Below are 26,802 nucleotides of genomic sequence, written 5' to 3' on the forward strand. Positions count from 1 at the left end.
AACTGTCTTTTTCACCATCATCTTCCTCTGCAGTATGGGCCATGGGTCACTTGAAGATTTAAATTAGTGTAAGTGGTAGACTCTCTGTAACTTGAAGTCTTTAAATCATGATTGAGGTCTTCAGTTACTTAGCCAGAAGTTAAGGGTCTATTACAGGAGTGTTGGGCGTAGTTGTGTGGCCTGCAGTGTGCAAGAGGTCAAACTAAGGTCAGAAGGCACCATCATGACTATCTAAAATCTATGTGTGTCAAATTTATCAACATCCTTCTTGAATTGTGGATGCCAAAACTATGGACACAGTATTCCAGTAGCAGTTGCACCAGTGCCAAATACAGAGGTAATATAACCTCTCCACTTCTACTTGATATTCCCCTATTTATGCATCTAAGAATCACATTAGTCTTTTTGGCTACAGCTCATGTTCAGTTGATTATCTACCAGGACCCTGAAATCCTTTTCAGAGTCACTGCTTCCCAGTGTAGACTCCCCTTCCCATAAATATGGCTGCCATTCTTTGTTCCTAGTTGTGTGACTTTACATTTGCCTGCATTAAAATGTGTATTGTTTGCTTGTCCCCAGCATCCAGATTTCTCTTTAACAGTGATGTCATCTTCACTATTTACCACTCCCCCAATCTTTGTCATCTCCACACTTTATTAGTAATGATGTAATGTTTTCTTCCAGATAAAAAAAAGTTATAGGATAGGGCCAAGAACTGATCCCTGTGGGACCCACCAGAAACACTCGATGATGATTTGCTATTTACAGTTACATTTTGAGACTTAATAGTTAGCCACTATTTAATCCATTTAATGTGTCACACTGATTTTTGTATCATTCTATTTTCTTTATCAAACTGTCATGATACCAAGTCAAATGACTTGAAAACTCTAAGTGTATTACATCAACAGTATTACCTTTATCAGCAAAATTTGTAACCTTATAAAAAAAAAAAAGATTGTTTGACAAGGTCTGTTTTCCATAAACCCATATTGATTGGCATTAATTACATTATCTTCTTTGAATTCTTTCTTAATTGAGTCATGTAACAGCCATTCCCATATTTTGCCTGGGACCTATGTCAGGCTGATGGGTCTATAATTATCCAGCTTTTTCCAGTTATCCTTTTTAAATATCGCAACAAATTAGTTTTCTTCCAGTCCTCTGGAACTTTCCCAGTGTTCCAAGACTTATTGAAAAGCAACGCTGATGGTCCACAGAATTTTGTGGCCAGTTCTTTTAAAATTCTCAGATTCAAGTTATTCGGACCCGCTGATTTAAAGATGTCTATCTTCAGTGAGTGCTGTGTATCACCCTCTGCAGTGACTGTTGAAAAGGAAAGTATTTCATCCACAATATATGATATGAATATATCATCTGACTTTTTCCCAAATACAGAAAAGAAATATTTATTGAACAGTTCTGCCTTTTCTGCATTATTATTGACAGTTCTACCATTTCATTTAATAATGGACCAGTAGCATTCCTATGGTTCTTAACTCTGCTGGCCATAGGTTTCCCTTTGGGTCATTTTGCTTCCATTGTCAACTTTCTACTATTCCTAGGTTCTGATTTATATTAATCACTATCTGCTTCTTCTTTCTTCCATTTGTTATATTTTTAAAAAAAATATTAGCTGCTTTCACTTCCCCTGTATGCCAGATTTGTTGGGTTTTTTAATCAATGTGGCCTTCTTTCTCAGTTATGGGATCATGCCTGTTTGGGCCTCTAGTAAAATGTCCTGAGACAGTTCCTAATTACCATTCCCTTTTTTTGGTTTAAATTCCTTCTCTCAACTGATCTGCTTATAATTGTTTTCAGCTTTATGAATTGACCATTTTAAAGCATCAAGTATAAATATTATGGTTTGGACTTTATTCTGTGTGCACATTACAAGTGTAATCAAGTCACAACCACTGGTACATAAACTGCCACTATTTTTTAGTTTTGTGATCAATTCCTCTTTATCTGTTAAGATGAGATCTAATGTAAAAGTCCTCCATGTTGGGTACAACACTTTTTCAGTTAGAAAACTGTCATTTATAAATTTCTGGAATTCATACTGGCAGCATGAGACTTACAGCATATGTCACTCAGATTGAAGTCTATGGTAGTGCAGCTTTTTTTCCTACCCCCATAATAAACAGGTGCTTTAGAGATAGATCATCTTATTCTCTAGTGTGATTTAGTGGTGTGTAGCAGACACCAACTAACACTCCATCTTGTAATGTATCAGTTAAAAGATTGATCCATAAGCATTCAACGTCATTTGCTTCCAAGTTGTCAGGAACTTGGAAACAGGTAATGCAATTTTTGACATAGAGTGCTATTCCCCCTCCTCTTTTGCCCACTCTTTTCACCCTCCCCTTTTGTTGTTAGTTTTATGTCTTCATAACTAATCTAGCAAGCCTGTCTCCATGAAGATTGGTTTCCCTGCTACTGAGATGGAAGCCATTCAAAATTTTCTCTTCCCACAGAAGGTGGACTAATGTTCCACAAAACCAAAAACCTCCACCTGACACTGGTTACCTCGCCAGTGGTTCACTTCCAGAATCTTCTCTCTTTCTTCACTCCCAGGACAGGAATTATCTCCAAGAAGATCACTTGGACATTCTTCTTCAGCACCATTCCAAGTTCCCTTAAAGTCATCTGTAATCTGTGAGGTATTCTGTGAAGCAGCATCATTAGTATCCATATTCACCATCACCAGCAGATTCTTACCTCCCCACACACTTCAGAAGGCTGTCCAATCTTAGTCATGTCTTGTGTCTTGGCTCCAGGAAGACAGCGCATTGTTCTGTTGTTTGCCTGTCTTTTGCAGAATGTTTTCCCTTTCTTCTTGATATAGAATCTCCAACCAGTATTGTCTGTATTCTTGAATGGTTGGATATCTCTTTGTGGAAATGCTTGATTTTTTTCCTATGGGTTGGACTTACTATTCATCCACAGGTGTGTGTTGCACATCTCTCTGTTCCAGTCAAACAGCTGGATTGTCAGAGATATCTTCTGTAGTTTCCACACTGAGGACTGGAAACTTCTGGTTGTTTGGAATTCCTCCTGGTTCTTTTCACTTTAGTTGTCACAGTCTGCCCATTCTTGTCTGTCTTCAGCCATGTAGAATGGTTTAAATGTTCTATTTTAAAGGGCTGGAAATAATCAACAGTGTTCACTTGATTTTTTTAAAACAATCCAGAAAATAACAAGGTAATACCATTTATATAACATTTTTGATACTAGAAGCTCTCAGAACATTTTTATATAACTTAATGACCTCAGCATGCAAATGCATATTTTCTGGTTAATTTTATATTTTTTAATACAAAAGCATACATGGAAACAAATTAAAAATAATTAGAGCTGGCTAGATTAGTTAGGAGCAGATAAGAATCAGACTGAACAATTTCCTATTCTTTGAAGCAAATCAAACCCAAACCTTTAGATGTTTCGAAAAGTTTGATCCTAGAACTAATCAGCAATACTTAATTTTTGGTGTCAAATCCATTTAGAAGTATCACACAGCACTGTAGGCTAGTGTACTCTGGGGCTTCTGAGCATAGGAGATTTAAACAGAGTGTCATGGAAGCACAGGAGATAATCTGTCAAATCTGGCACTTTACCTGTTGATACCTTCCCAATTAGCAGGGAATGCCCCATAGGTTCTACCCAAACAAGTTTAATGGCTGGAGAAGCATGGTGGGAAGAGACATACAACCTGTGTGAAAGTCTGCTGATTAAAGAGATTACATCATCTCCCCTAAAGATGCATGATGCTCTAGGGGACAAGGGTGCATGCTCTCTCTTTCCTCAAAATATAGGAAGAGGAGAAGTTGTGCTGGCACAGAAAAAAAGTTGCATCCTATGGATTAGGGGACATTTTCAGAGGATTTGAAAGCTTTGGTGTGCTTTTGAGAGGCTCTAACCAAAAGGCCTGATTTTTTTTATCCTCTTTCACATACACTACTTCCAACCAGAATTAAAATATGTAGTAAACCATTGATAGCCAGTTAGATTCAGAAATTCTGCAATGACTTCTTAGAAATGAGCTTATCGTTGCAAACCTGTTTCTGGAGGGGGACTTTTAAAAGGACCTGAAGTCTTCTCAAGTTTGAAATGTGTCTCTCTCTTTGCCTGCAATTTGCAATTCCAGCGTCAGGTGCCTTCCAGATATGCTTATTCAGCAGAAATATTGCATTTGCTGCTTTTGTCACTCCTCAGATGGATGCTTGGGCATGTAGAAAAGAATGTAGAGAAGGCTGCTACTTTGTAACCACAGTTCAGTGTTTACACAGATTATGTAATATCTGCTGCATTTCCACCACCTAGGACTAATTTTCCACAGGTTTTATATTTCTTGGTTAGAGTATTGGTCAATCATGTGTAAATCCAATCTTCTGTCTTCTACCAGTGATCAGTCCCTGATAAATTGGAGTAAGACAAAACAAAAAAGCCACATAATACTCCAAGGCAATTGTGCAGTGCTGTACAATGGTCAAAGGAATTAGCTTTTGCGTTGAAATCTGAAATCTGTTTTACCTTTTTTTAGTTTGCGTAATTACAGTTGTTATAATGGGGTGGTAACACCATTATAGTTAAGGTTAAGATGAACTTGTTGTTTAACAGCTGATTTTTCTGAGTATTCTAAATTCATGTGCTTCCTTCTATTGTCTTGAAAATTGCAGTGCACTAGAGGGTCTGGAGTATGATTAGTGGTCCAAATGTGGGGTTGTTTGAGCATGGACTTCCTGAGATACAGCCCACCCTCCCCCTCCCCCAAAAATCACTGGAGCTAAACGCTAGAATGCAAATCTGTGGAATACAACACAAACAATGGCACGGTCTCTTAGGGTATGTCTACACTGCAATGTAAGCCCAGGGCAAGTACAATTTGAGTTAGCAGATCCTGCATTTGTTAACCTATGGCATGAACATCTACACTCATTTGTAAATCCAGGTTAGGAATTTTTGAGTCCTGGTTCCCAACCTGAGGCTCTAGCATCTACACTGCATTATGAGGGCCTGAGTCCAACTTCCCATATCCCAGACTTCCTTGCACTCTCCTAAAACATGGTTGCTCTAGCCCTTTGTTCATGGTGCAGTGTGGGAAAACTTGACTGTCCACCAAACTTGACTGCTCAGAGGACAAAGAAAGTCAGTCCATGGGATACTTTTGGCGGATTCCCAGAACACAGGTTCAGTGTGTTGGGAGTGAAGACACATTTAGGACTGACAGAAGCCTGCTGTGGATTTTAAGAGACTGTTATGATAACATTTAATAATGTAAGCATAAGTAGAACTGTGTACGTGTAAAAATTGCAGAATAATCATGTTTAGTGTTGCACATGTGTAAAAAATGTTACAGTAATCATGTTTGAGAGAACAAGAAAAGATAAAGTAACTGAAAAGCTAGAAAAGACTGGTTTGAACTAATTCTAAACCTGTACTGACAAGGGAGGAGAGTTAACATGTAAATAAGACTAATATATATGTGTAAGAAAAGATAACAAAAAGTTATAAATAAGTTTGCGTAACAAATGGAGGTTGAAGCTATTTTGTCCAGTGCTGGAGGTGAATGTGATGAGACCGTCCTGATAAGTTTCCCACTTGTGAGTAATTGATCACTACTTAATGAGTGTTTTGCTTTAATAAATATTTGTTAGATCCATCGGCTGAGTAAGTGAACCTCAATCCAACATTCTGGCAAACCAGGAAGTTTGCAGATTGGGCTGACAGCCAATATCCCAGGGACCATTACCTAAGAATATTGAGAGGTTTAAGGCATTTTTAAGAGACAATGGAGTCACTGGGGAGCTATGTAGATAATTATCTACATAATATGGGTCCTCTTAAGGTGTTGGACATCCTAAGAAGCTGGAATCCACTTGCGGTGGTGGCTTAACTGCTGGAAAGCAACTTTCTTGGCTAAGAAAAGGGTAAAAGCTGTGGTTGTTCAGGGTTTGATAGTAGCAGCCGGAGTTTTTGTGGAACAAATGAAGCACTGAAACTAGAACGTAAAATATAAAACTGAACTCAAGGATGTGCAGGAGGGTGAGATACAAGAACTGAGAGACAAGGTCACTGAGCTACGAGCACAGTGTGTTAGGTATTCTGAGGCATTGATTGATAAAGCTCAGGAATGTGAACCTCTCAAGGAGCAGTATGGTGTTCTGCAAGCACAGCTAGAAGCAGTACAACTGGAGAATACAGATCAGACAAGCACTCTTAATCAGACAGTGAAACTTTTTGAAAGAGAAGCATTAATATTGTCTGATGAAACTCTACCTCCTTATAATCCATTTTTTCCTTCCTTGAGCAATCTGGACTCTAAAGCTGCACCTATGGAGCTTATAATCATGTCCACAGTCCAAAACAATCAGAGTGATACGCATACAGAGCTGAAAGTTAAAAACCTTTCACCAGAAGAGATATCAACCAAAATGAAAGAAATACGTCCTTTTCCCAGGAGCAGGGACCCAGAGGAAGTGTTAAAGTGGCTTATGAAAACTAGAGAGCAGGTTGTATTTTGTGAACTGACTAGAAGGGATTGGGAGAGAATTTTGCAGAAGGGAATTGGCTTGGGGGTTTAGCTGCATATTCCACAGGGTTATATGGGTCAGGGACAGTGGCAGTCCCTGTGTTATAGGTTATCTAAGTTTTATTTGGATCTGACACAGCAATCACCAGCATCAGTGCTGTTAAGCAGAAGCATAAGGAGCCCCCTGCAGAATATGAAGAGTGACTTTTTCTTGCTTATTCTCTGGTCACGAATAATCCTGCCCAGGATGATTGAGGCTCCCAGAGCTTGTTATAGATGGGCTACTTCCAGAGGGGAGAGAGGCAGTTAAAACGGTGTTTGATATGGGTCGTCCTAATGTTCATACGTTGATTGAAAAAGCAGAATGTGATTTTCACCATGCCCTGGAGGATAAGAATAAGAACCCAGTGGATGAGGCTAAAGCATTCAGGGTTGAAAGTGGCCAGGAACCCAATTCTAAGGATAGTGCAGGAACCCCTGGGTATCTTGCAGAGGGTGTGGCTGAGGCAAAGGAGGAGGCCATGAGCGCACAATGGATTCTCAGAGGTGTGATGAGTAGAGTGACCAGATGTCCCGTTTTTAAAGGGACAGTCCCTTATTTAACCCCTCCTGCAAGTATCCTGACTCTTTTTTTTAAAATGGGCAAATTGTCCCGTATTTTTTGTATCCCCACCACCAGTACTGGCAGGTCCTGCTGCTGGCTGGATCCCTGCTCACCAGCCTCCCACCCAAGAGTGGTGAGTGTGGGGGTCCAGTGGTTGACGATGGGGGGTGGGTGTGCAAGGTTGTTGGTGGGGCAAAGCTGCAGCGCATGGGGCCAGCCGCTCCCTCCTGCTGGTCTGTCAGTGCAGCCCCTGCTGTGTACCAGATCTTGGCCAGCAGGGCCTCGCCTCCTGTCCTGTTTCCGGCTGGCACTGGCTGCGTGCTGCGAGCTGCAGGGCTGATGAGTGTGGGAAGGGGCCAGGCAGCAGCTGGTTACATATAGCCTCTGCTGCCCACCCATCGGCCTTTTACATGCTCCTCCTCTCGCTGTCCTCTCCCTGCTTTGCCTCTTCACCCCCCAGGTTCCGCTGGTCCTCCATACCCCCTCCCCCAGTGGGACGTGTCCCGATCCCAGCACTGTGTGGAGAACCAGCCACTGGTCAGAGCGCTCAACTCACCGACAGCATGGCCAGCAGGCTCCTTCCTTCCCCCACTGCCGCTGGCTGAGCTGGCGCCCCGGGAAAGCCCAAGAACCTCTGGCCCGGTGCACTGGCCAGGAGAAGCTGAGCCCTGCATGTGCCAAAGCCTCACACAGCACTGGAACGGGGAAGCCTCTTCACCCCGCAGCTGAGCTCTGGAGTGATGTGGGGGGGAAACGATTTCCAACCTATTTGCTCCCCAACTCTGCAAGCTCCACAGCAGGCCCCCGGGCAGGGGCTTAGCACCCTCTTCACACACATCCCCCTCCCCCAACCCTGTGTCCTACTGCCAGGGAGCACAGAGCTGCTCTGTCCCTAGGCACCCTCCCCTGCTGAGCCACCTCTCTGGTGGGGTTCACTGAAGCTCCTGCAGTCAGGTTCCCTGGGACCTGGTGCACAATGTATCCTTAGGGCTTAATCCCTTCCTGCCTGCCCTGTAGCTGGGGGACAGGAGGCAGCTGGGTTATATCAGTGGCCAGCAGCAGCCTGGAGGTGTTAGCTGGCTTTCGACACTGTGTGGGAAGGAAGGGACAAGCTGCTTCCAGCCACAGGGAAGGAGTGGGGGAAAGAGATGAGCTCTGTAAAGACATGGGCCAGGTCATCCCTTCCCCTTCATTCCTGTAGCTCCCATCCCTTCCCTTCCACACAGTGCCGAAAGGCTGCTGCTGGCCACATTCTGGTGTGAACCCTGGCAGAAAACGGAATGACCTCGTGTGCATGTGTCCCCCCGCCCCCAGCATGTTGCATCGAGAAGACACAGTGCCAGGTACCAGGAGCATGAGAGAGGTGTACTGGAATGTGTGTGTGTGTGTGTGTCTCCTCTCCCCATGTGAACCCTAAAGCCTTAAAGATAAGAAGGTAAATAAAAAGAATCCAACTACACAGTATTTCTTTTTAACAGGGGCTCAGTCAACTTGATGTTAATTTGAACGTTTGCACTGCGTAGTTCTGACTGATTGTCGTTGAACTCACTTGAATACGAGTAATTTTACCAGATATCCCGTATTCAGCATAGGGAAATATGGTCATCCTAGTAATGAGGAACTGGAGGAGGAGGTTGCAGAGGCTTCAGGAGCTGACCTTGGGGAGGAGAGCAGTCAGACAGCTAGAACCACTTCCTCCATTCCCCAATAGAGATAGTGAGCCTCCTTCCACTCATCCAGGATTACCTTGGATGAGTTGGGATACCCCAGTGTGTCATCAGTTACAGGAAATGTTCCTAAGCAAGTTTGCTTGATAGTGGGATGTCTGTCTCTGTAACATCTAGAATTCAGGCAGGGGATGTCACACACCAGTATATTACTATGGCTGAAGTGATGGGGCAGTGTCTACACTGCAAAACAATAGGGCTTGAACCGTGGGTTCTGGTTTGTCTCAGACTCAGACCCTCCACCCCCGTGGGGTCCTGGAACCCTGGGTCAGCACAATTTGTTTATAGATGAAATTGGGGCTAGTTTAAGCCTGAGTTCGAACCCTGAACTTATACTGCAGTGTAGGCATAGACTTAATTGTTCCTCTTGTCTACTTATTCTGGCAACTGAATTGAACCACTTCCAGTGGCAATTGCCAGCTCAAGACAGAAGGGGAAAGACAGTGTGAGGGGACAAAGCAGAACCAGTAGGAGGAAGAGGCATGTGGTAGAAGTTCATTTTAGCCAGTATGACTGGGGTGATAGGACAGAGTGCAACTCAGGTGAGAGGGAGGCGGGAGGGACAATGTGTGGGGGCATGTAACACAGCCAAGACAGAATTTGAAAGCTTGTAGAGGGAGTATGTAGAAACTGAGCTTACTGTGCAGGCAGGGGAGGAATTCGGAGAACTCAGATCTAAGGGGGAGTAGGAGGACCCTATCCTTACAGGGAGAATGCAAACGCTTCCAGGCAACATGCTACAACCACAGGTATGGTTAGGCAAAGAATGCCACTGGGGAGTACAACATTCTCTTGACATGGACATATGAAGCCAAACAAACCACTTAGTGGCAAGTACACTAAACAGTCAGTAAAAACACCAGTCACAACCACTAAGTCTGTTTCAGCAATTCCCAAGGACCTATTGGTTATACCCAACCTTTAACTACCTCACATACAGGTGCCACACAGAACACACTGGGCTGAACTATGTCTATAACTCACAGGGTACATCTACACCCAAATGAAGATGTAATTGTAGCATGGATAGGCATACACATGCTAGCTTTAATCTAGCCATCATGAGTAACAAAAGGAGTGAAGACGTGGCAATGTAGGTTTCAGCCTGGGCTGACCACCCAGGACAAGCCTGCTGGGAACTCTGGTGTACATATTCAGATTGTTAGCCTCTGCTGGGGTCCATGCTGCCGCATCTTCACCGCTATTGTTATCCCTGCTAGTCAGATTAAAGTTAGTGTATACCTGCCCATGCTGCAATTGCACCTTAATTTGAGGGGTAGATGTACCATCACGTAAACTCTGAGTAGAACCAAAAGACGCCATACAGAGACAACCCACTCCACCAAAACACATACTCCAATCAGTCCTTCACGCTCCCTTTACCACCAGCACACACATAACCTGTTGTGCCTTTGTATACCCACTTCAGCCCCCACTAAAACATGTCAAAATCATCATTAATACAAAGTTAAGGTTACCCAGCACTGCCTTATGCCTTCGTTGAGTGACACCCCAACACACCTATAATACACATACTAGCATGCTACCCTTACTGATGCCAAAAGACACTTCAGGAACAGAGCATGTGAAGAATATAGGATAAAGTCTAACACCTTCGCTCTGCTATGGCAAAATATGGGTGTAAGAACAGGAACTACCTACACCTGGCCTACACTCAAACACTGAGCCTACTCTGAACAAACCACCCCAGACTTGTTAAATGTTAACACTCCTTCACTTGTGTCTTGAGGAACAGCACAAGGCAGCACTGGGCAACCTTAACTCTGGTAAATCTTTTGGGCAATTAATTATTATTAGGACTGTCAATTAATCGCAGTTAACTCACGTGATTAATTCAAAAAAATTAATTGTGATTAAAACATTAATTGTGATTAATCACAGTTCTAATTGCACTGTTAAATAATAGAATACCAATTGAAATGTATTAAATATTTTGGATATTTTTCTACATTTTCATATATTTTGTACTCTGTGTTATAATTGAAATCAAAGTGTATATTATTTTTGCTTACAAATACTTGCACTGTAAAAATGATAAAATAAATAGTATTTTTCAATTAATCTCATGCAAGTACTGTAGTGCAATCTCTTTGTCGTGAAAGTGCCACTTACAAATGTAGATTTTTTTTGTTACATGACTGCACTCAAAAACAAAACAATGTAAAACTTCAGAGCCTACAAGTCCACTCAGTCCTACTTCTTGTTCAGCCAATCGCTAAGACAAACAAGTTTGTTTACATTTATGGGAGCTAATGCTGCCCTCTTCTTATTTACAATGTCCAGAAAGTGAGAACAGGCAGTTGCATGGCACTTTGGGAGCCAGCATTGCAAGGTATTTATGTGCCAGATATGCTAAACATTCAGATGCCCCTTTATGCTTTGGCCACCATTCCAGAGGACATGCTTCCACGCTGATGATGCTCATTAAAAAAATAAGTGTTAATTAGATTTCTGACTGAACTCCTTGGGGCAGAATTGTATGTCCCCTGCTCTGTTTTACCTGCATTCTGCCATATATTTCACTCAGTCTCGAATGATGACCGGGCACATGTTGTTCATTTTAAGAACACTTTCACTGCAGATTTGACAAAATGCAAAGAAGGTACCAATGTGAGATTTTGAAAGATAGCTACAGCACTCACCCCAAGTTTTAAGAATCTGAAGTGCCTTCCAAAATCTGAGAGGGGTGAGGTGTGGAGCATGCTTTCAGAAGTCTTAAAAGAGCAACACTCCAATGCGGAAACTACAGAACCCGAACCACCAAAAAAGAAAATCAACCTTCTGCTGGTGGCATCTGACTCAGATAATGAACATGCGTCAGATTGTTATCAAGCAGAACCCATCAGTATGGACGCATGTCTTCTGGAATGGTGGTTGAAGCATGAAGGGACATGTGAATCTTTAGCGCATCGCACACATAAATATCTTGTGACACGAGCTACAACAGTGCCACGAGAACGCCTCTTCTCACTTTCAGGTGACATTGTAAACAAGAAGTGGGCAGTATTATCTCCTGCAAATGTAAACAAACTTTTTGTCTGAGCGATTGGCTGAACAAGAAGTAGGACTGAGTGGATTTGCAGGCTCTAAAATTTTACATTGTTTTATTTTTGAATGCAGGTTTTTTTGTACATCGTTCTACATTTGTAAGTTCAACTTTCATGATAAAGAGATTGCATTACAGTACTTGTATTAGGTGAATTGAAAAATACAATTTCTTTTGTTTTTTTACATTGTGCAAATACTTGTAAATACTTGTAATCAAAAAGAAATATGAAGTGAGCACTGTACACTTTGTATTCTGTGTTGTAATTGAAATCAATATATTTGAAAATGTAGAAAACATCCAAAAATATTGAAATAAATGGCATTCTATTATTGTTTAACAGTGTGATTAATCACGCAATTAATCGTGATTAATTTTTGTAATTGCTTGACAGCCCTAATTATTTTAGATTACAGATTATAAAATAATGTACGATAGACCCTCAGATTTACGAACATCAGAGTTACGAACTGACCAGTCAAGCACACACCTCATTTGGAACCAACAGTACACAATCAGGCAGCAGCAGAGACCAAAAAAAAAGGCAAATGCAGTACAGTATTGTGTTAAACATAAACTACTAAAATAAAAGGAAAGCAGCATTTTTCTTCTGCATAATAAAGTTTCAAAGCTGTATTAACTCAATGTTCAGTTGTAAACTTTTGAAAGAGCCACCATAACATTTTGTTCAGAGTTATGAACATTTCATAGTTACGAACAACCTCCATCTCTGAGGTGTTCATAACTCTGAGGTTCTACTGTAGCCTTTTAAAATATGCAATCATGTTATCTGACTTAGTGACCTTGTTCAGCAATGAATTCCATGGGGTGATGTCCTATATCACCTTTATTTGTTCTACAATTCCCAACCATTCATTTCCTCGACTGATCTCTTTTTTTGCATTATGGGCAACATGAAAATGAGGTACTGAAGAGTAGTCACCATAGCTTTGAACATCCGAAGTAAATCCCCTCTAACTCTTCTCCTTTGTAGGCTAAATTATCTTGGTTTTTGCAATCTTGCATCATCCATAAATCCTGCCACATCTTAAACATTTTTGTTGTCCTTCAGCTATAGTTGAAAAAAACAAAAAGGTCCTGGGTAGGACAATTTTGATGGTGTGGTAGTGTTTTGCAGATGTTGACAGATGGCAAAATTTAGCGTGGTTTAGCTTAAGAAAGTAGAACATTACAGGGTTTTCCTCACCCCCAAAACACTTAAAAAGCCCCCATTTCTTTCTCTGCTTCTAAAATACCATCTCCCTGTTCCCTAGAAAGCATCACATGTTCTTTTCAGTGTGCGGAGGAGAAAAAATACTCTGGAAATATTGTAAATTGAGAGTCAGCTAGGCAAGAAAGAGAGATGTGGCCCTGGAAGCAAGGAATTAAAATAATTCATTGAATATAATAAAAGTCAAATATATTACTATCCTATCATTAGGTACATACTTTAATGATAGCAAAGAAAATGTGAACATGTCTTATGAACTACAGTATTAGATTTTTGTTTGTTTCTTGAATTGTAATCTCTTTAGTATTCAGTTATAATAACTTGGCCTTTGAGGAGATGCATTAAAAGATAATATCCTGATTTGATAATGGCAGGCCCCCTTTTTTCCTTATGGCTTCACCAGAATAACTTCCACAAAATGACAATACCTTTCTAAAGAAAATGATAATACATTTGAATATATATTTGCTATTCTTTAAGCAGCCAATTGAATTCATTTTCTGTATTCAATGGCTTTTGCCCATGCATTGTAGGGATATAGTAATTTTGGATTTTTCATCCAGGCACACAATGTCAGTAAATTATTAGCCTGCAGATGTCCATCCCTTGTTGTATGTAGCTCTTTGCAAAAATATGTAGTATATAGATATCCAGATATGCAGTATGGAAAAGTCCTATAAGATTTAGTAGCATGTAATAATTTTTCCATAATTTAAAAAAAATAACGTGTAGAATTCTCTATAACCGAGAGATAACTATCATTTAAATTCTATAGGGTGGTTTAAAATCGTCAATAGAAAAATTTATTCTCTTGTTTAATTCAATAGGTTTTTTAAAGTAATTTCATATTAAATTTCTGTGGACCCTATTGTTCTGATCTCAGTGAAATTCTATAGGACTCTTCCATAAGGTGTGCTAAGGTGTTTTTAATTAAATAAGATTTTTTTCTTTAAACTGACTTTCATAGAAAAAAAGCAAAGGCCTATGTAGATAGAATAAGTCAAGCAGTATGGCAAGAATGAGCCATGAAATGAAATCCGATTACAATCTTCATGCTTATTACTTTGTGGAGGAATAGGACAGGAACATGGAATGATACATAATTCTGATCTTCCGTTCCAGGTGACTGGTTATACATAAAGGTGGAGCTGAAGTGTAAACATTAATTTCAGTGTGCACTGTCCTTCTGTTTGATTTGTTTGACTCTGGGGAGTCAGCAAATTGTTAAATGCCCTGCAAAAACCAGTACCTACATTGTTATATGCCTTTTAAATGGTAATGCTCAAATTTGCCCTGTGAAAATTGTGCTAAATCATTCTCTCTCTATTCCCTGCCTTAGTAAAGTGTTTTGGTACTCTGCACATGCCCGACCTAAATCTTAGTATGAATGATATTATACTAGAGGAAAGACACTAGACTCACTACAGTTACATTTGAAGCTAGCTTTTCTTTATAAGCCACATAATAACTCCATATTAACATGAACAGAACTAAACCACTCCACCTGGAAATTGAGATGGAATGTGATCATTCAAAAGCAGAGGTGTGATTGATTTTTTCTAAATTGGAGTTTGTACTGGGTAGTGCACTGGGATGAGAAGGAATCTCTCACAGGGTGCTCAACCCTCCATCCCCAAGAAAGGGTGCACTGACTCCTCTGCCACCCGCTGGGCAGGCCACCCTAACTCTCATGATAGTTGGACAAGGACTATGTTGTAGACTGTGCAGGGGGGCAATATGGGGAGTAACATGGGATTATGGGTTGTATGCGGTTGGTGGACAATTGTTAAGTATGTGTTGCATTACAGGGCACAGAAGGGAAGTGCATCATGTAATAAATAGGGTAGGCAGCCATGGGGGTGTACCATAGGGACTGTGTGGGTATACCAGAGGGCACTGAGGACATATAATGGGGATGGCGGTGCATCACAGTGTAAAGGGGCTGACGGCATGGGGACACATCAAGCCATGGGGCAAAGGGAGCAGAGGGGGTTCAGGGAGTGCATCATTGAAGAAGGCATTATGCACCTGAATTGTGTGGGGATAATAGGCATGGGCCATGTGTCATAACTGTGTGGTAAAATGCACCTGAGTAGTTTTGGTGAAGAGTGTATAGGAGAGCATCGTGGTATTGAGGGCAGGTGACATGGTGTATGCGTCTCTTGATACAGTCAAGGATCAGCAAATCAGGAATGTGGGGGCATGTGGATTACATAGTGGAATTAGTGTGAAGTGTCATGACCATAGGGCATTGTAGGATGCAAAGGTTCACATGAGTCTCATGCAGTTTGGTGAATGAATCATGGAGGTACAGGCGAGTGCCATGGCTATGGCACATGGTTTACTACTGTGCGTGTAGCTATATTTGTTGAAAATAGAGCTGTGTGGAGGATGGTGTATCATGATCAGTGAAACTTGGGTCATATTCCCTGGATGGGCTATTATTGAGGGGACACCAGGGGAACAGGGAATGGGTGAAGTTAGTGTGGAAGCAACTCAAGCACATTGAGCAGTGTACAGGGTTTAAATAAACGACAGTACCAACTGAAATTTGTGGTTGTGGATGGTAAGCATTACAGAGCTCTCTTGGGGGATATGGCCATACCAACCAGGGATCTGATCAGGGTGCAGCATCAGAATTGTATAGCTGCAGTGTAAGAAGCAAAAGAGAGAGTCATCATAGACAATGGAGATAATTTTAAAAGCACATGGGGATGTTTTCAAAGGTGGCCAGTGCCTTGAAGGAAAACTGCAACTGGAAGTAGACTTCACGGTGTGCTTGCCGTAAAGGAAAATTCCAATGGCACTATGCAATCCAGTACTCAAGAAGCTCAAAACTCTGTAGAGGAGAGGAGGTATAGCACTTGTAGAGATCAGTGCAGCCTGGGAAAGCAGCATAATAGTGATAAAGAAGCCATCAGGTAAATTACACATCCGCATAGCCCAAAGCCACTGAACCAGGCATTGAAAAGATGCCAGTGTTCACTGCACACCATTGAAGACATCTTGAAAGAACTTCCGAAAGCAAGAATCTTTGAAGTTTGTGATATGAGAAATGGGTTTTGGCGCATAATCCCGGATAAAGAGTCTAGTATGCTGACAACCTTTGCAATACTATGTGGTTGCTACAGATGGTTGCACATGCAGAAACCCAGCACAGGAGCCAGGGCCGGCTCTTGGCACCAGCGTCCCAAGCATGTGCTTGGGGCGGCACTTCTCAAGGGGTGGCATTCCAGCCCTTTGGGGCAGCACCTTTGCTTTGGCGGCGGCACGCCGGCATTTTTTTTTTTTTTTTTTTTGCTTGGGGTGGCAAAAAGCCAAGAGCCAGCCCTGACAGGAGTTGTTCCAAAAAAGAGTCACCCAAGGACTGTATGGAATGAAAATAATTGCAGATGATATCGTCATTGTAGGTGAAGGTAGCAGTGATACAGAAGCCAAGTGAAACTACAACTGAAAACTACAAGGTTTTCAACAGTGATACAGGGACAAGAACGTAAAATTCAACCCAGAAAAAATGTAACTAAGTCAGCGTGAGGTGACCATACATTGAACATCTACTCACAGCAGCTGAACTTCAAGGAGATCCCAAAAAGTATTACCAACCAGAAGAGCCACTGACACTCCAGTGTGATGCATCAGAGAAAGTATTCGGTGTAGCTCATTTGCAGGAGCAGTTGGTAGCTTATGCCAGCAGTCAGAGCCCTGTCAGAGACTGAACAGAGGCATGCCCAAATAGAAAAGGAGCTTCTGGCTGGGGTATTTTTGGAGTGGAAATTATTCCATCAGTTCACCTATGATCAGCTAGTAATAGTGACACCAGACCACAAACCTCTAGAGACAATCAAGGCAAAGCCCCTTCTTAGTGCTCCAAAGAGATTGCAGCACATGTTGATGCACCTGAAGCACTATCAGGTAGAGATAAGATATTGTCCAGGACAATCATTGGTGTTAGCTGACATCCTGAGCAGGACATATATACCCAGCATCAGCGAGTTGGGAGAAGGGGATCAGGACGTAGTGCAGCGTGTTAATGGATTTAATCCCCTAGTTTCAACAGCGAAGCTGCTGGAAATCAAAGAGGCTATGGAAAAGAACATCAAAGGACAGGCAGTCAAGAGAGGGATATTAGGAGGGTGACTAAAAGACAAAAGCCAAGTACCAGTAGGAGCAGAACCATGTATTCAAATCAAAGATGAGCTGAGTGTGAAGGATGGAATCATATTTTAAGGACAGAGAAGTGATGTAGTAACCATTACAAAATATTCCAACGGGGGGGGGGGTTGGGTGGGGGGGGGGGACGACAATGTTTATATGCGTATGAGAACTGATTTTTTATTTAACTGATATTTGATTCTCTCTCTCTCCACACCCCTGCCCCCAACCTTTATTATGCCACTTTCCGTCTTTGGCCCTGATCCTGTGAAGTGCACTTGCAGGAATCAGGGCTTTAGACTGCAGCCTTTTGTGCCAGGAACTGTGTCATCCTGTTCTGTACAGTGCCTAGCATAAGAGGGAGCTACTGCAATAGAAATAGAATCATTAAAGACTATTAATCCAAAACATTACATTTTAAATTTCCACTATGGTTTCTTTAAAAAGTTGTCCTTAAAGGACCATAATCTAAAATAATGGTCTTGGATGTGTGCTGAACCAGTATCACACACAGACAGCTTTGATCTAAAACATGAAAATGTACAAGGTTCTATTCTGTCATGTGGCCTAGTGTCTTTTGAGCTCAGAGTATTAGAAAAAAGCAAGCCTGTTGAGAAATTCAAATTTAAAAATGGCTATTGTAAATGCCCATTAACTACCTTCTTCATTATTGCTTACTAGGTATAAATATTTTCCTTTGTGTTGTAATTAAGTGGATTATAAAACATTTTTAAAGTATACTATATGAACTGTCATTGTCACAATTTACTTTAGAGGCTATTTAACTTTGTAACATATCAATAATCCATATGACTCAGTATAGACTGTATCTCCAGAGAAGTTGTTGTGGTTTTTATATCAATCTATGGATTAGGAGTTTCCAAAAACACATCACTTCGATGCTTTTCAGATTGAAAATTCCCTGAGGGATCATTATGTTCTCCTGTATCAAAAATTCATGGTAGATTTATAATCTCTAATAAATTGTACTGACAATGGTCTTTACCAGTCTGTCATGTCAGTGATATGGAAGGACTGTAATAGTTTAAATGGCAGTTTCTCATACATATTTGCAATAATGTTTTTCTTCAGTTGAGAACCAAAGTAAAAGAAATCAAATGCTACAAACTGTGAATGGAATGTGAAGTTATGTATTTTTAATAAGGCCAGAAGCATTCTCCCTCCCTCCCCACTCCACTCCCAAATTTAATTTGTACACGGAACTCTCCAATTCTTCATGTAATGAAGAAATGCTGCTGCCAGCAACTGTAGCCATGGATTGTTCTCACTTTGTGGGATAGGTCCATAAATTCAGTAGTGATGGATTCTTCAGTCTCCATTTTACAGCAAGCAGAGTCAGATGTTTTGATTCACAGGGCTGAATCTCTAAATAACTCCTCCCTCTTTCCACAAGTTCCATATAGACACTGCTCATGCTCACCATGGAGGCTATCACCCAGGGGATTTCCTCATCTCTGTGGACCTGAAGGAGGCGTATCTCCACATTCTCATCCTCTGGCCACAGACTGAACCTGAGGTTTGCTTACAGCAGTCTGCACATGAAGTCCTTCATTTTGGCATGGCCACTGACCCCAGTAGTCACACATCCTGGGTGTAATAGCCTGTGTCTGAAAGGGGTACATCTGTACCATTTTTCTCAATGACATTCTGATAGCCCCCTTCCTACAGAAGTCAGTTGGGAATACCCAAGTGATAGTACACATCCTTCAACAACATGATCTTATAATCAATCTGAAGAAAAGCCAGCTCATCCCTGCGCAGACAATAGAACACCGGGGAGTTTGGCTGGACACCATGCTCTGCAGGGCCTTCCTGTCCAGAAACAGGCAAACATACAAGATCCTCCCCAGTCCACACTCCTGCATGAAGGTTTTACTGTGACTTGTAGGCATGTTCATTTCATGCATGTAACTATTCTTGTGTGCAAAATTTCATCTCAGTTGCCTGCAGTACTGCCTACTGACCTTCCCTCCTGACATTTGCAATTCCAACTCTCACACTGTAAGTCTTCCCTCCGCAATAAAAGGTCCGTCAGGTGATGGTTACATCCGGGATGATTCATGGACTGTACCTACCTGGCAGAACTGTTGAGAGACACCAGCTTACAGGCTGGAGAGATCACACATCTCGACACATGGTAAAAGGTCAATGGCTATGAACAGAATCTCACTGTACCATAAACTTTTTGGAACTGTGGGCAATTTGGCTAGCCCGTTAGGCACTCATCTCCACCTTAAACTCCAGACACATACTTTATTCACAGTCAGCATGACTGCCATGGCATATGTAAATGGATGGGGGGGGCACACAGTTGAGCTTGTTACAAGTGGAAGCTGTATTCCTCTTCAGCTGGGCAAAGAGAAACATTTTGTCAATTAAATCCATGTGTATCAAATGGAAACTGAATGCCACAGTGGATTAGCTCAGATAATCCAAAAACACAGACGAGGGGGTATGGTGCCTCCACTAGAGGTATTCGACCGCATATCCCAGACCTCTGGGAAACCAACATGGGATCTCTGTGCATCCAGCTCCAATGCCAGGAGGAGATGATTTAGCCAAAGGAATTGACCGCCTTTTCCCAGGTATGGCCAAGAGCTCCACTGTATGCATTTCCTCTTTTCCCCAAGATAACACACACCATCTAATAGATATGAAGGCAACAGACTAAAGAGATTCTGATTGCTCTGCACTGGTGCAGACATCCCTGGTTTTCAGACATCAGGGATCTCTGTGTCCCCTCCACCAACAGTACGATCCACTCTGCATCTACTTACAGGGCCATCTGTTCCATTGCAACTTGCCATCTCTCAACCTGGCTCCCTGGTTATTGAGAGGTCACTTAAAAACAATCCTCAAACCTCCTGCCTTAATCAGATCTCCTTCCATTCACAACATAGCTCCATGGGATCTTTTCTAACATTATATACATATTCAGGTCCTCTTTTCTAACCTCTTTCCAAAATGTCATTATATTTTCTAATAATTAAGGTTTGTAGTGGTCATAACTCCTGTGTGAAGGGTATCATTGTTGGGAGCCCCCTCTCTGTCCTCCCTCAGAATTGTGTGTGTGTGTGGGGGGGGTATTTCCCCATAATGAAAGGGTGGTACTACAGACAGACCCTTCATCCATCCCTGCAATAATTATCTTCCACCACTAATCCCAGGAGATTTCGCTCCCTGCTTTTTGCCCAAATCCAGCCCATCCGAAAGAAAGGGTTTGGCACACATTAGACTTGTGGAGGTCAATTAAGATCTGTGTTAGAGAAAAAAGTCCCTCAGTAAAACTTCTGCTTTGTTTGTTCTAATCACAACAGGGTTAGGGGACAGAGAACTTCCAGGTGCTCTACATCAAGTTATATTGTGGGGCTTGGCGGGAGGTTGGCAGTGCAGGAGGGAATTTCCAATGCATGCAAAGCTAAGGAATAATCTCCCCCCATTCAAGCTTACAGACCATTCCACTAAGACAACAGCAGTCTCATGGGCCAATGGGTCCAGTGCACCATATGGACAAGTTTACTGGGTGCATATGTTCACGGAATTCTACAAGACTGATAGTCTTCAGTCTGGTGAAGCAGACTTTGGCAGGAGAATTCTGCAAGCTGTAGCTCACCCTTAGCCCACCCAACAATTGATATTTGATGGCAGGGGTACTGCTACAGAAATCCCATCACTACTAAATGTATGGCTCCATCCTTTGTAGTGAGAATGAGAACATTTGTATCACTTACCGGCAAATCTTTGTTATGGGTAGAAAAATGGGTCCATAAATTCATCCCACCACCTTTCTTTATTCCGTCTGTGGGGTGACTGCTCAATGATATTGTGTTGTTTTTTAGGGAAGAACTGATGGATAACCGTATTCTTACAGTTTATCGATGACCTTCAAGGTTATCCCAGTTTATATGTTTTTGTCAGGTTGGGCAATTCTGCTTCTTAGTTGCTAGGCAGATTTTCTGCTATTGTTAATACGTGAAAGAGTGTTTCATTCAGATATAACAGCAGCTTTTGGAAGCAACTCTCTGGAGGGGCTCTTCAGTGAGAGGAGCTATCTGGACAGTTAGCCAAGCCAATCAAAATATCTGATTCTGCCTTTTGTAGCAGTCTGTATGGAAACTGGAGAACCTATAACTACTGAATTTATGGACCTAGCCACCTACTCAGAATGAAAATTTCCAGGTAAGTGAGACAGATTTTCTCCTTCCTTTGTTGTGGATTAGGGAGAGGTAGGTAGAAAGGAAGGTCCTTCTGTTTGTTAATTTTTAATAAATATAAGAACATCAGAATGTAGAGGGAGGAGGTACATCGGTCATATTGTAGTTTAACCAAAATGTCCCTGCCAGAGCTACCAGTTTAATTAACATCCCATTGCTCTGTGTCTGGTCTGCAAATATAATAAGTTTGCTAATTATCTATAAATATGAGTGTATTTAAAAAAAGTGAAGGCCTTTATGGTTTTAAATGAGTTGTAATTGATTTTGTATTTCAACAAATGAAATAAAAACTAAGTTATTTAATAGCGTATATTTATCTAGCTACATTTTTCCTTTTTAAAATGGTTTGATAAAAATTGACCTATAACCCACAGAGAGTAATCTTACAATGAAATAAAAAGTAGATGAAATTATATTTAATGTATATTAATATATTTGTTTTGTCAATGAAAAACATTCAGTAAAAATCTTATATCTTATCAGTACATTTTAATTTTGAGTTGACAACAGTATAAAACCCTACTCAAAACATTCATGGTCCTTGTTTTTGATTCCCTTTGCTTTTATGGATCCTGTGCATGGTCAGTTGCTAATGTATTCACACTGGCTCATCTCAGCCTATTGAAAACTTCATGAGTATGCCAAGCTCCTTTCCATTGTAGTTTATGTACATTTGAGATCCACAATGGATTTGTTCCCACTCCTGTTGAAGTCAAAGTCAAAATTACAATGGACTGTGAATATGAGGTTACTGCAGTGTATGAGCAACTGAAAAATTATTCTGATAAACTAAGGCGTTGTCTATACCAGCACTTTTGTTGCCAAAACTTTTAGCAAAAAAAACCCTGACCAACATAAGCTTCACCAACAAAAGTGCTGGTGTGCACAGCGCTATGTTGGTGGCAGGGGCGGCTCTATGGCTTTTGCTGCCCCAAGCACGGCAGTCGGGCGGCATTCGGCGGCACACCTGTGGGCAGTCCGCTGGCCACACGGATTCGGCGGCATGCCTGCAGGAGGTCCACCGGTGCCGCGCCTTCAGCATCCCCGCTGCCAAATTACCGCCGAAGCCACGGGACCGGTGGACCTCCCGCAGGCATGCCGCTGAAGGGAGCCTGACAGCCGCCCTCACAATGACCGGCAGGCCGCCCTCCGCGGCTTGCCGCCCCAGGCCCGCGCTTGCTGCGCTGGTGCCTGGAGCTGCCCATGGTTGGTGGGAGAGCATTTCCAGCTAACATAACTACCGCCGCTCGTTGGGGGTGTTTAATTATGCCGGTGGGAGAGCTCTCTCCCACAGGCATAGAGCGGCTACTCAGGAGACCTTACAGCGGCAAACTGTGCTGCTGGAAGGCCGGTAGTGTAGACATAGCCTAAAGGTTTCACAGATTTTTTTCTTAGTTTCAGTGTAAAATGCCAAATTTTACATGGTCATAGCTGGAAAAGTGAGAATTTGGAAACATCCACCTGAAGAACAAATTCATTAAAAAGGTTAAGGTTGGCAGACTAGGCACAGCTTAATTAAAGTTTAAAGCAAATTCACCAAGAAACATAATTAAACATCTAATATGTCTAAGTGCATAGAGTAACTTCTGTCTAGACTCAAAAAGGTTTTCTCTAAACATTCTTACTCTCAGTTAATATAGAAATGAGCATAGTGTGGGAATATTAGCAATTTTTAGGTTTGCTTTTCATTGCTAGCCTGATGTGATGCTATTAGCCTTTGATGTTTCCTTTATATCAGCTTGAATATTCATTGTGTTTGTCATAAATTACAACAGAGTTCACTTAAAGGAATATTAACATATTAATTTCTGAAGATTTGAATACATTTTCAATAGCAATTATAGATCTTGACCCAGATGATATCTACAGTACGTAACAATTACAAGTCCAAAGGTGATGAATGTTTATATGGAGAAGATGAAGGGAAAACATACTTGCGTGCACTGCATCAGGCTGAAATGCAAACTAAACCTAAAGGTCTTTTTTCAAAGAACCATAATGAAATAAAACAGCAGTCAGGGCATTAGTGACTTATACATTGATTTTTTTTCATAGAATCATAGACTTTAAGGTCAGAAGGGACCATTGTGATCATCTAGCCTGACCTCCTGCACAACGCAGGCCACAGAATCTAACCCACCCACTCCTGTATCAAACCTATGTCTGAGCCATTGAAGTCCTCAAATTAACCCACTTTTGCATGAGATCTGAGTGAAAACATAACTAATCATTGATCTTTTGAACTGCTTTTTGGTAAGAACTATTTTTAAATCCGAGAACACTTGGGTTTGCATTGAAAGTGCAGAATTAAGTGTGTAAATGATTGTGTATACAGAAAGAGGTTGGGCTGAGGCTACTTTGACGACTTATACCATTTCTTTTATAATAGAAAGTCAAGATATTTCATTTTTATATTTTCATGAACTGTATAAAATAATTTGGGGGACAGTAAAATCATAGCTGAATATAAAGGGAGACTACATTTGAGATACACTTGTAAGAAAATGCATCCTCTGATTAGTACGCTGTTACCTGTCTGTACTTGCTTCCTGGCTCCAATGAGGTAAATGAGAATGTTTCCCTTGACTTCAGTGGGGCCAGGATTTCAGTCTGAGTCTCTATGCTGAAATCTCTCTATTAGAAACATGTCAGTGCCATATTAGTGCCAGTGAGATCATAGCACCTTTGCATAGTGTAACAGGTCTGGTAACTAGAAAATGCCCACTTCTGTCAGTGTGACACCATTGGAAACTATTGGCTTCAGAAAAATTGCAAAGTACATTCTTCCTCAAGTAACTGTCCACACATTTTCTGCTTTTGGTACCCGGGTGCCTGAGATTGATTTAATATAATATATGGAGATATGCCTATCTCATAGAGCTGGAAGGGACCCTGAAAGGTCATTGAGTTCAGCCCCCTGCCTTCACTGGTAGAACCAAGTACTGATTTTGTCCCAGGTCTCTAAGTGGCCCCCTCAAGGATTGAACTCACAAACCTGGGTTTAGCAGGTCAATGCTCAAACCACTGAGCTATCCCTCCTCCCCCCCTTGCCTCTTTCCATGACGATAAAATGTGTTTGCAGAAGTGCAGGCTGAGCCCCCTGCTGGCTTCCAGCATAGGACCACCCCTCCTGCCATCGTCCCTCCAGCTACACCCTACACCTAACACTCCCCACAAGGCAGCTCTCAGCCCAATACCGTATGCTGCCCACTAAACCCTTTGTACCCGAGGGTATAAAGGGTAGAGTAGGCCCAACTTTCCCTCAGTTCCTTCTCACCATCCCTGGTTCCAAGGCAGAACCTTTGGCAGTGTCTAGTTCTCTTCAATCATTTTTTGTCTATGTAGTTAGTATAGTGCTGAGTGTAGTTTTTCATATTTTTTCATGTCCATTGGCTCTAAAAAAAAAAAAAAAGAACTTTTAGTGTTATGGAATTCCCTGGTACTTGAAGCTAGCTGAGATGGCTGAACCTAAGTCCCCAGGGTTTAAAACGTGCTCCCCTTGTGATGCAGCTATTCCTCTGAACAACAGGCATGCAGAGGTGCCTTGTTTGCTTTGGAGAGGGCCACATGCTCAATATTTGGTTCCGTCTGCCATACCTTTTCTAAGAGGATGCAGAAAGTGAAAAAGTCTCAGCTTAGGCTATTTCTCCTGGAGTGCTCAACGAGAGCTTCCTCAAAGCAGGAGAGGAAAAGGGTCCTGTCAGGCTTCTTCCCTGCATGCTCCTGTGAACAGTGGCTCAACTCTGAGCTCAATCTTCAAAGAACACATCACTGCCTGAGACCAGCAGAGAGTGGCTAAGTCTGCCTCTACTCAGTAATCTGGAAGGGATAGAAAGGAACACCTTTCCCACAGTGAGCACAGGTGTAGATCATGCTCTCTGTGAGCTAGTAAAAAGAGGGATAGATTTCCTCAAGCTACTCAGCCAAAGGGTTGTTCACAGCCCAAATCAGGTCCCTCTGACATCCTCAGAGAGCCTGGTCACCGAGCAAAAGCACTGTCCCACATGGAGCTCCATACTTCACGATGCATCCGAAGAAGTGGGCTGTAGCCCACGAAAGCTTATGCTCAAATAAATTTGTTAGTCTCTAAGGTGCCACAAGTACTCCTGTTCTTTTTGCGGATACAGACTAACACGGCTGCTACTTTGCATACTTCACATGGTACCTTGGTATCAACAGTAGGGTGATGTCCTCTATAGAACTTCTGTGCTGAATGGCAGATATTCTTGACATACTTGTGGAGGTAGCACAGGAAAAATCACACAAGCTGATTGACGTCTTATGCACGTCAATGCCTGGAAAATTGTCCATGCCAATTAATGAGGGATTTTAGAGCCAGCAAGACCTCTTTGGCAGACCCTATCATCTGTGGCTCCTACTTCAAAGAACACAGTCAGGAGCTATCAATTACCTTCAACTGGTTTCAAACATTTCTACACACACCCAGTCAAAGTATCTTGTTAGCAGCCACTGTACCTGAATGATCCAGAGAGCAAGGGCCACTGAAAACGACTCCAAAGGACAAAGATATAACAAAATTAGATTTATTTTCAGAAAGAGCTACTCTTCATCAAGTTTACAAATCAATATTCCTAGTTACCATGCACCCATAGCACAATATCTTCACTGGAACATGGTGTTGCAATTCGTCAAAAAATCTCTGGGTCTTCCACAGAGCCAGATTAACCTTTTGTGGGCCCTGGCACCTGAACTGTGGCCATGCTCTGCCCCGAGGCCCCATCCCTACTCAGCTTCTTCCCCCAAGGTCCCAGTCGCTGCTCGCATGGGGGGGATCAGTAGAGAGGCCGAGTGGAGGCGGGGGTTCAGGGAGGAGTGACAGTCCGGGCACCAGGGCCACTTCTGAGTGTGGATATGGCACCATTGGCACAATTGTAAATCTGGTACTGGTCTCCCATCTCCCAAATGAGTTGCATAACCACTGGGCAATAAAGCTAATTTCTCTCTCTCTTGGCCAATGAGCATTTAATTATTACAAAGTGGAATAACTCCAATAGAAGGGACCCATCCCAGTATAGCCAACAGCATTGTCATGAGGGAACTTGTCTAGTATAAGAACATAAGAACGACCATACTGAGTCAGACCAAAGGTCCATCCAGCCCAGTATCCTGTCTACTGACAGTGGCTAATGCCAGGTGCCCCAGAGGGAGTGAACCTAACAGGTAATGATCAAATGATCTCTCTCCTGCCGTCCATCACCACCCTCTGACAAACAGAGGCTAGGGACACCATTCC

At 42.0% G+C, this 26,802-nt stretch overlaps 1 protein-coding gene and 1 long non-coding RNA gene across 3 annotated transcripts in view; one reads left to right on the top strand and one right to left on the bottom strand.

Moving 5' to 3' along the window:
• LOC128843372 (connector enhancer of kinase suppressor of ras 2-like) overlaps positions 1-26,802 on the top strand; it is a 530,962-nt gene that overhangs the window by 210,921 nt on the left and 293,239 nt on the right. The window lies entirely within an intron of this gene.
• LOC128843373 (uncharacterized) overlaps positions 1-26,802 on the bottom strand; it is a 236,307-nt gene that overhangs the window by 101,454 nt on the left and 108,051 nt on the right. The gene's annotated exons all lie outside the window — the stretch shown is intronic.

This window comes from Malaclemys terrapin, chromosome 9 (assembly GCF_027887155.1).
Source record: "Malaclemys terrapin pileata isolate rMalTer1 chromosome 9, rMalTer1.hap1, whole genome shotgun sequence".
In the NCBI taxonomy this organism is placed as follows: domain Eukaryota; kingdom Metazoa; phylum Chordata; order Testudines; family Emydidae; genus Malaclemys; species Malaclemys terrapin.